Raw genomic sequence first — 9481 nt, 5'->3', positions numbered from 1 at the left:
AAACAAACGAACCAAAAAATTATCGCCCCATAACCTGCTTAACAACAATGTATAAGACGCTAACATCTGTCCTAACCGAGTACACCTATAGTTTTTTAATAGAAAGTAGCATATTCCCTAATGAGCAAAAGGGATGTAAACGTGGATCTTATGGTTGTAAAGATCAGCTACTCATCAATAAGATGATCTTAGAAGATTGTCACAAGCGACACAAAAACTTGTCAATAGCCTGGATAGACTATAAAAAGGCCTTTGATAGCCTACCACATAGCTGGATTAGGAAATGTCTGGAAATGTATAAAATAGCTCCTACTCTGCGAAACTTTTTATCTGTAAGTATGAGATCATGGAGAACCACACTGATGTTGAACAATGACAATGAATCTCTAAATGCTGGAGATGTAAGAATTTCATGTGGCATTTTCCAGGGTGACTCACTATCACCACTCCTCTTCTGTCTAGCCCTAATACCGCTCTCAAAATTGCTCAATGATGCACAGTATGGTTATAAAATATTTGATAAAAATATAAATCATCTCATTTACATGGATGATTTAAAGCTCTTTGCAAAAAATGACCAACAACTCAAAGGCCTACTAGCGATTGTTAAACAATTCAGTGATGACATCAGGATGCAATTTGGCCTTGATAAATGTGCAAAAGCTATCTTTATCAAAGGAAAAATGACAAATACATCTAATGTGAACCTTGACCAGCAAAATGTCATAAAAGAGTTAGAACCAGCGGAGAGCTACAAATACCTAGGGGTAATTGAAGGGGACAATATCAAGCACTCAGTGATGAGGGAAAGGATCAGAAGAGAATGTTATCGCAGGGTGAGAGCAATACTGAAGACAGAGCTGAACGCGAGAAACAGGATCGAAGCGATCAATGCTCTAGCCATACCAGTCGTGACTTACAGTTTCAACATCGTTAACTGGTCAATTACTGAAATATGTAATGTTGACAGAAAAATACGAAAACTGTTGACAATGCATAGAATGCACCACCCTAAGGCAGATATAGAACGTCTTTATCTGCCAAGAAAGGAGGGAGGTCGAGGACTACTACAGCTGGCATTATCAATGAAGGTAGCCACAATTGGCCTAGACACCTATATGAAAAACTCTGAGGACTGGATGCTAAAACTTGTCTTAAAATATGAAAGCAAGAAAGCATCTTACTCAGTAACAAAACAGGCAAAGGAATATCTAAGTGAATTCCAATTGCAACAAATTCAAGAATTAGACGAACTAGAAACACCTACAGAAAAAGCTAAGCGCTTGAAAACCCGTGCTAAAATTGCTGCCTTAGCTATTATGACTGAAAAATGGCATGGAAAACCTCTCAATGGCAAATACCCAAAGAGAGCGAATAATGCAGATATTGACAAAGCCCTTACCCACCAATGGTTAATGGCCTCTGGATTGAAATCAGAAACAGAGGGGTTTATCATAGCAGCCCAAGATCAATGCCTACCTACAAAGAACTACCAGGCCAACATATTAAAGAACGGCAGCTCCCCATTATGTCGTATATGCCAACAACAAAATGAGACCATCGATCATGTTGTCTCCATGTGCAGTCTGCTTGCGCCTACAGAGTATCTCAACAGGCATGATAGAGCTGCACAATATATTCACTGGGTAATATGCAAAAACCTGGACTTGCCCCATGATAAAAACTGGTGGGAACACAAACCACCCCCAGTACTTGAAAATGATCACATTGCACTCCTCTGGAACTTCACCATTCAAACTGACAGAAAGATAGACGCAAATAGGCCAGACATCATACTGAAAGACTTCAGACAAAAATCATGCCTCCTCATTGATATGACTGTCCCAATTGATATAAACGTATCTGTCAAGACCTACCAAAAACTGAGCAAATATAAAGATCTTGAAATAGAAATTAGCAAAATGTGGAATCTGAAGACGAAAACAATACCTATTGTCATAGGTGCCCTGGGAATGACAGCGAAACGGGCTGATTACTACCTAGCTCAGATACCAGGAAACCCCAAAATGGCTGAAGTCCAAAAGATAGTGCTCATGGGAACTGCCCATATCCTACGTAAAATACTGTCTATGTGATCTCAAATTTTAAAGCAAACATAATTTTCTTATGGTTTCTTAAACATTCACTTGAACAAAACTGTACAAATCCAAATATATGGTACCCTAGGCATAACACCTACATGAACTTCTAACTTGTTGTCTCTTGAGGTCTCTGGGTGAGACTTGGATCCAACTTGTACAAATGCAAAACAAAAGTCAAACATAAAATAATAATAATAATAATAGGTAAAATTAAAAGTAAAAAACCCAAATATATTCTTTTCTACTCTAGGCACAAGGCCTGGAATTTTGGGGGAGTAGGCCAGTCGATGAGATCTACCCCAGTACGCAACTGGTGCTTAATTTATCGACCCCGAAAGGATGAAATGCAAAGTCGACCTCGGCGGAATTTGAACTCAGAACGCAACGGCAGACACAATACCGCTAAGCATTTCGCCCGGCCTGCTAACGTTTCTGGCTGCTCGCCACCTTCAAAAGCCCAAATATATTGCAAAAGAGAAAAGGAAATAAATTCAAAATGCTCAAACCTTGTAAATTCCCTTTATACATCACGTGATATCTCATTCGATGTTTAACGAAAAGAATGCTATCGTGCATGACAAAATAGGTGAATTGTTCTCATACGAAATGATAAGAAAGACGAAGCAAGAATCTACAGGTTTGTCACCTGTTTATCACTAATGTGGAAATAAGGTTCATAGATCAGATACAGACTTTCAACAGATTAAAACATTACCTAATACAGGCAAGTGAGTAACAGCCAATAGGTTGATTTGTCAGTATTTGCTTCACTCTACAAGCCATATACAAGCCATATATGACAAATCTGTCCCATTGTGCAAGGCGAACATACACAGAAACAGAATCCCAAGAGAAAGGAAGTTTCTTATGAGACGACGGATTGCGAACCGCCTGAGCAATCATCCCAAAAGTGGCGAGAAGTCTCGTCTGGAGAGAGTGCTATTGGAGATTGAGAAATGTCTGCATCAGTCTCATGAAAAGGAGAGAGAAAATAAAGAAGCTTGGGCTATAGAAAATATCAAGTCAAACTCTCAAGCTTTCTTTAAGTTTGCCAAAGAAACAGCCACAATACGCCACAAGATAGGTCCCCTCTTCCAAAAAGATGGCTCCCTCATAGGAAACCCTATGAGGGTAAGTGAAATATTGAACGAACAAACTGAAAAACTGAAGGAAGGGATAATATGCCCCATCCATAAGGGAGGAAGCAGAGCAGATGCTAAAAATTATAGGCCTGTATCTCTGACCTCATACATCAGCAAAGTCATGGAACGAATAGCTCGCAAGAAACTAATCACGTTCCTAGAAGAAAATGACTCGCTGACTGACACCCAGCTTGGATTTCGTCCAGATAGAAGCTGTCTAACACAGCTCCTGCAACACTACGACTGGGTGTTAAAACATCTGTTGAATGACTTAAGCGTGGATGTGATATATCTCGATTTTGCAAAAGCCTTTGATAAAGTTGACCATGGTACGGATATGTCACAAACTGCACGATCTCGGCATAAGGGGAAAACTTGGAGAATGGCTGCACAACATTCTAAAGGATAGACGTCATACAGTAGTGGCCAATGGAACCACCTCCAAGGAAACACAAATAGCAAGTGGTATTCCACAGAGCACTGTCTTGGGGTCTCTGCTATTCATAGTGGCCCTCTCAGACATACCCTCGGCTGCTCAGATAGCCACCCTTGCTAGCTATGCAGATGACACAAAAGTCTCTCAGACAATACAACATCCTGGAAATATTGCACATCTGCAACGGGAGTTGGACGCAATATACAGGTGGGTTGAGGACAACAACATGCAGTTTATTGCAGGAAAATTCCAGGCCCTACGCTCCCAGCACACAAAGCTAAACGACATGCAGACAGGATATATTGGCCCAGGAGGAATTGAAATCCACGAATCAAAATTAGTGCGTGACCTGAGCATTGAAATGAGCAATGATGCATCTTTCCAAGTGCATATTACCAATTTGGTAATAAAATGCAGACGGCTGGCTGGCTGGGTGGATCTTCCGAACTTTCAAAACAAGAGAAAAGGAGACATTGATGATCCTTTGGAGGACATAGCTCTCAACCGCTTAGATTACTGCTCCCAACTTTGGTCGCCACACAATATAAAATCCACGGTGGAACTCGAGGCTATCCAACGATGCTACACTAGGAAAATCGTCTCGATGCAACGTATCAGCTACCGTGAAAGACTGAAAGAATTAAATCTCTTCTCCGTGGAATGAAGGCGGGAGAGATATGCAGTGATGTATATCTGGAAAATCCTAGAAGGCCTTGTACCAAGCTTTGGTATTGAAAGTTACTCAAACTGCAGAACCGGACGCTGCTGCATAGTGCCAAAGATCCCAGCATCGCCAACAAAATACAGGACCAGATACTGCGACAGCTTGGACTTCAAGAGCCCGCAGCTCTTTAATATCCTTCCAAAATGCCTGAGAGACCTGCATGGTGTGGATGTAAGTGTCTTTAAAAGAAAACTAGATCGCTTCCTGTCAAGGGTTCCTGACGAGCCTGTCTCATGGCAGGAAACACAGACGAGGGCAGCAGCATCAAACTCCCTCATCGACCAAAGGCCACATATCAGAAGAGGTTCCAAATAATGCTGTAGCTCAGTCAACGGTGGTGCTCCAGCATGACCGCAGGTTTGCAGCTGAAATATTTTTAAAATAGTTTTAAATAGTTTATATGTATGCATGTATGTGCATATATATATATATATATATATATATATATATATATATATATATAGTTAATCCCACCCCCCAAAAAGAAGCACAACAAAAATAAAACAACGAGCGGACGTGGTACATGCAAATTATTAAAAGACGCTCAGGGAAAGAATATATACATGTGTGTGTGTGCGTGTATATGTGTTCATATATATATATATATATATATATATATATATATATATGCATATATGCGTATATATATATATATATATATATATATATATATATATATATATATATATATATGGGAGAATATACAAAAAATAACAACAGACGAGGACAGGTGGTGTAAATAACAAAAGTATATATTAGTATGACGCTCGGGAATACGGAAAGTCTTTGACGTTTCGAGCTACGCTCTTCAACAGAAAGAATACGGAGACAAGGAGAAAAACATGGAGAAAAAAAATTGCGTATATATATATATATATATATATATATATATATATATATATATATATATATATATATATATATATGTATGTATGTATATATGCGTATGTATATATATATATATATGTATATATATATATATATATATATATATATATATATATATATATATATATATATATATATATATATATTTAAAAATTTAAGGAATGGAGAAAACGCATGTTATAACTGCATACTTTATTCCGACATATGTTTCGGAATAAAGTATGCAGTTATAACATGCGTTTTCTCCATTCCTTAAATTTTTAAATATACTCAAATGCCCAAAATATCAAGGAGTTTCTGCCTCACCAACAGGAATTACACCACAGTTATTTTGTGATCTTTGCTACCTTGGTTTCTATTAACCCAATTATTCTATCAGAATTATTATTTATTAGGATAGAATAAATACGTATAATTATATATATATATATATATGTATGTATTTATATATATATATATATATATATATATATATATATTTATATATATATATATATATATATATATATATATATATATATATATATATATATATATATATATATATATATACGTATCTATATGTATAGGTGTGATTGCGTAGCAAGAAGTTTACTTCTCGACCACATGGTTCCAGGTTCAGTCCCACTGCGTGACACCTTGGGCAAGTGTCTCCCAATACAGCTTCGGCCCGACCAAAGGCTTGTGAGTGGATTCCATAAGCGAAAGCTGAAAGAAGTCTGCCGTATAAATCTCTGTGTATGTGCGCACGCGTGTGTATACGCGCGTGTCTTCGTGTGTGTTTGTGTGTGTGTGTGTGTGTGTGTGTGTGTGTGTGTGTGTGTGTGCGTGCGTCTTTGTGTTTGTGTTTGTTCCCCACCAAAGCTAGGTAACCGATGTTGGTGTGTTTACGTTCCCGTTACTTATACTGGTCAGGCAAGGAGAGAATAAGTACCAGGCTTTAAAAACGTAAAATACTGGGGTCGAATCATTCGATTAAAAAATCTTCAAGGCAGTGCCCAACTATAGCCTCAGTCTAATAGCAGAAACAAATAAAAGAATAAAGACAAAATTTTTATATATATATATATATATATATATATATATATATATATATATATATATATATATATATATATGTATATATATATATATATATATATATGTATATATATATATATATATATATATATATATATATATATATATATATATACGTACACACACATACACACACATGTGTGTGTGTGTGTTTGTGTGTGTGCGTGTGTGTGTATTAATTAAAACAGTTTGATTCAGTTCAATGGGGTTTAGAGTTTCGCGGGTCCCTAACAGAAACCCGTCTCTTTCAGGCTTAGATAATATATACTTAGATAATATATAATATATATGCCACAAATATAGCATACATACATACATATGCATAAATTTATGCATGCGTATATGTATAGAAATATGGAAATATATATGGATGTATGGGCATGTGGGCATATGGGTCCCTGATAAATTTGAATATGCATAAATACGCGTTTTCAAACAAACATGCTACGCATATATGCATATGCGCATAATATCATGTCATACTCATGGACATAGACAGCTGCATATATATACAAAGAGAGAGAGAGAGAGAGAGAAAGAGAGAAACATTAATATGTGTGTGTGTGTGTGTGTGTGTGTGTGTGTGTGTGTGTGTGTAAATACACACATATCGTATATGTATATATACATATACAGACAAACACACACACACACATCGACGTGTGTGCATTTCTTGCATTATATTCAGTCACGTACGCATTACAAGTGATACACATGACCATAAACATGTACACGTTGATACATATTCATACACAAGTACATAGTTATATACACACACACGCCTATGCATTTCCCCTTAAAACAGATAGAAACATCTATGCATAAATGCATATTCACACGTATCCACATATATGTACGCATACTTCCATTAGAGCGATAATGAGATGTGTTATGTCAGATAATGTAACAGTGACGAGCAGTTAATGATTAACCTATATGGATTACTGTTCATGTTTATGGATAACAGATTATCGATTATCACGACCGATTATAGATTATTGACGATATGGAAATGTGCAAGATTTATGCGTTTCCCATTATTCCAACTGTTTTAAATATTTTTTTGTTTTTCAAAATATAGAACCAACCTAAAGCTAGTCATTCATGTCGATGTTTTGATTTACCGTATTTTTCAGCCAACTAGTTGAAGGTTCCAGACCAAAATTTACAGCGAAAGTTGACTTATACACTAAGACGACTTTGTAGGACCAAGAATTATATGTGAAATGCCTCAGGATTTGGAAAGATACTGGCAATGTGTGAGTGTTTACACAACATGTTTACACAACATGTTTACACTGTATACTAAGTCGACTTGTATTGCTTGAAAATATGGTGATTGAAATAGACTTCCTTATAGATTTCCATGTTTGTAACAATAACTTTCGGCTCGTTGCAACAGTTAACACTCCTCCCTCGTTCGGTCTATCTCATATTCATGCATTAAAATTATTCATTTGCATAGACCTAAATGTAACCTGGAGTCGTCCTTACCCCTCAAAATCCCTGGAAACTACCGAACAGATTCTACATTTGGAAAAACAGCCCAGATTGTGGTACAAATAAATCCAAACGACGAGGATTCGATGATACTATTAAACTATTATTTTCTTTTATTCTTTTATTTGTTTCATTCATTTGACTGCGGCCATGGTGGAGCACCGCCTTTAGTCGAACAAATCAACCCCAGGACTTATTCATTGTAGGACTTATTATCGATCTGTTTTGCCAACCCACTAAGTTACGGGGGTGTAAAGACATCATCGGTTGTGAAGCGATGGCAGGAGGACATACACACACATACACACACATACATACACACACACACACATGTATAGATATATATACGACGGGCTTCTTTCAGTTTCCGTCTACCAAATCCACTCTCAAGGCTATAGTAGAAGACATTTGCCCAAGGTGCTACACAGTGGTACTGAACCCAGAACCATGTGGTTGGTAAGCAAGCTACTTACCACACAGCCACTCCCACGCCTACAGTAATAACTTCTAAATATACAGATAGAATTTATTTAGGTGGAGCACTTTTGACTCTAACCCGCAGATATAAAAGGCAAAATCCCCACTGGTTTGTTTTGAACTTAAACGTAGAGTGGCGTTACTAAATATCCTTGCAAAGCATTCTGTCCTGCACTCTGCTTATACTGCAATCTACCACATTATTAATAATTTCTTTCTAATTTTGGCACAATGCCTGCAGTTTTGAGGGAGGGGACTTATCCATGGCATCGAGTCAAGTATTTGATTGCTACATTATTTAATCGATACGAAAGGATGAAAAACAAAGCCGACCTCGGCGGGATTTGAACTCAGAAGGTAGAATCGGAAGAAGTGACGTGCAAACGCCTCTGCCAGCCAACCGTTTTCACTGCCCTAATAATGATTCCTAACATAAGCAGAAGCCCATAAATTTTGTGGTGGGGATATAGTTGATATAATCTTATTCAATACTTGCCTAGTATTTACTTTCAGAATAAAAAGCCAAGTCGTCCCTGGCGGGATGTAAACCCAAAATGTAATTCCATAATGCAAGTTATTCTTCTGGTGGCCCACTCTTTCTGACACTCAACACGCTAACTACTCTATTTATAATACTATAAATATTTTTATCAGAGGTAGCTTCAGCGAATCTAAATCACAAATAACCCACTCGATATACACAATCTCAATACTAAGATTAAAAAGATCTTTCCCGAAATCAGGAAAAGAAAACTCCAGCAGCATTACGGAAGGATGGAACGATGAAGGGAGGGAGCTCTACCCAACGGCGACACTACACAACTAACTGCTTTCTATCTAGAAACATCAAACATAGGTTTACGTCAGGTCACAGCGGAACAGCGGGTGACCTACAATGATGGGGGTATCGAGAATCTTCTTCATGGCCAACATGCTTGGTGTAATCACAAATCACAGATCTTCGATCCTGCAGATGGATAAAGAACAATCCATAAAGCTCGCAAAACATTCAACAATTGGATTTCGAATGTAAATTTTTCCACTCTGTCAACATTGTCAAATTTGTCCAACATGGTCAACGTGTTCACATTGTCAATATGTCTACACTGTCGACGTATACAAGCAGCCAACA

The sequence above is a fragment of the Octopus bimaculoides genome, chromosome 16 (genome assembly GCF_046866305.1).
Source record: "Octopus bimaculoides isolate indiv1 chromosome 16, ASM4686630v1, whole genome shotgun sequence".
NCBI classification, from domain to species: domain Eukaryota; kingdom Metazoa; phylum Mollusca; class Cephalopoda; order Octopoda; family Octopodidae; genus Octopus; species Octopus bimaculoides.
The sequence above is the reverse complement of the archived record's forward strand: the minus strand, read 5'-3'. Positions refer to the sequence as shown.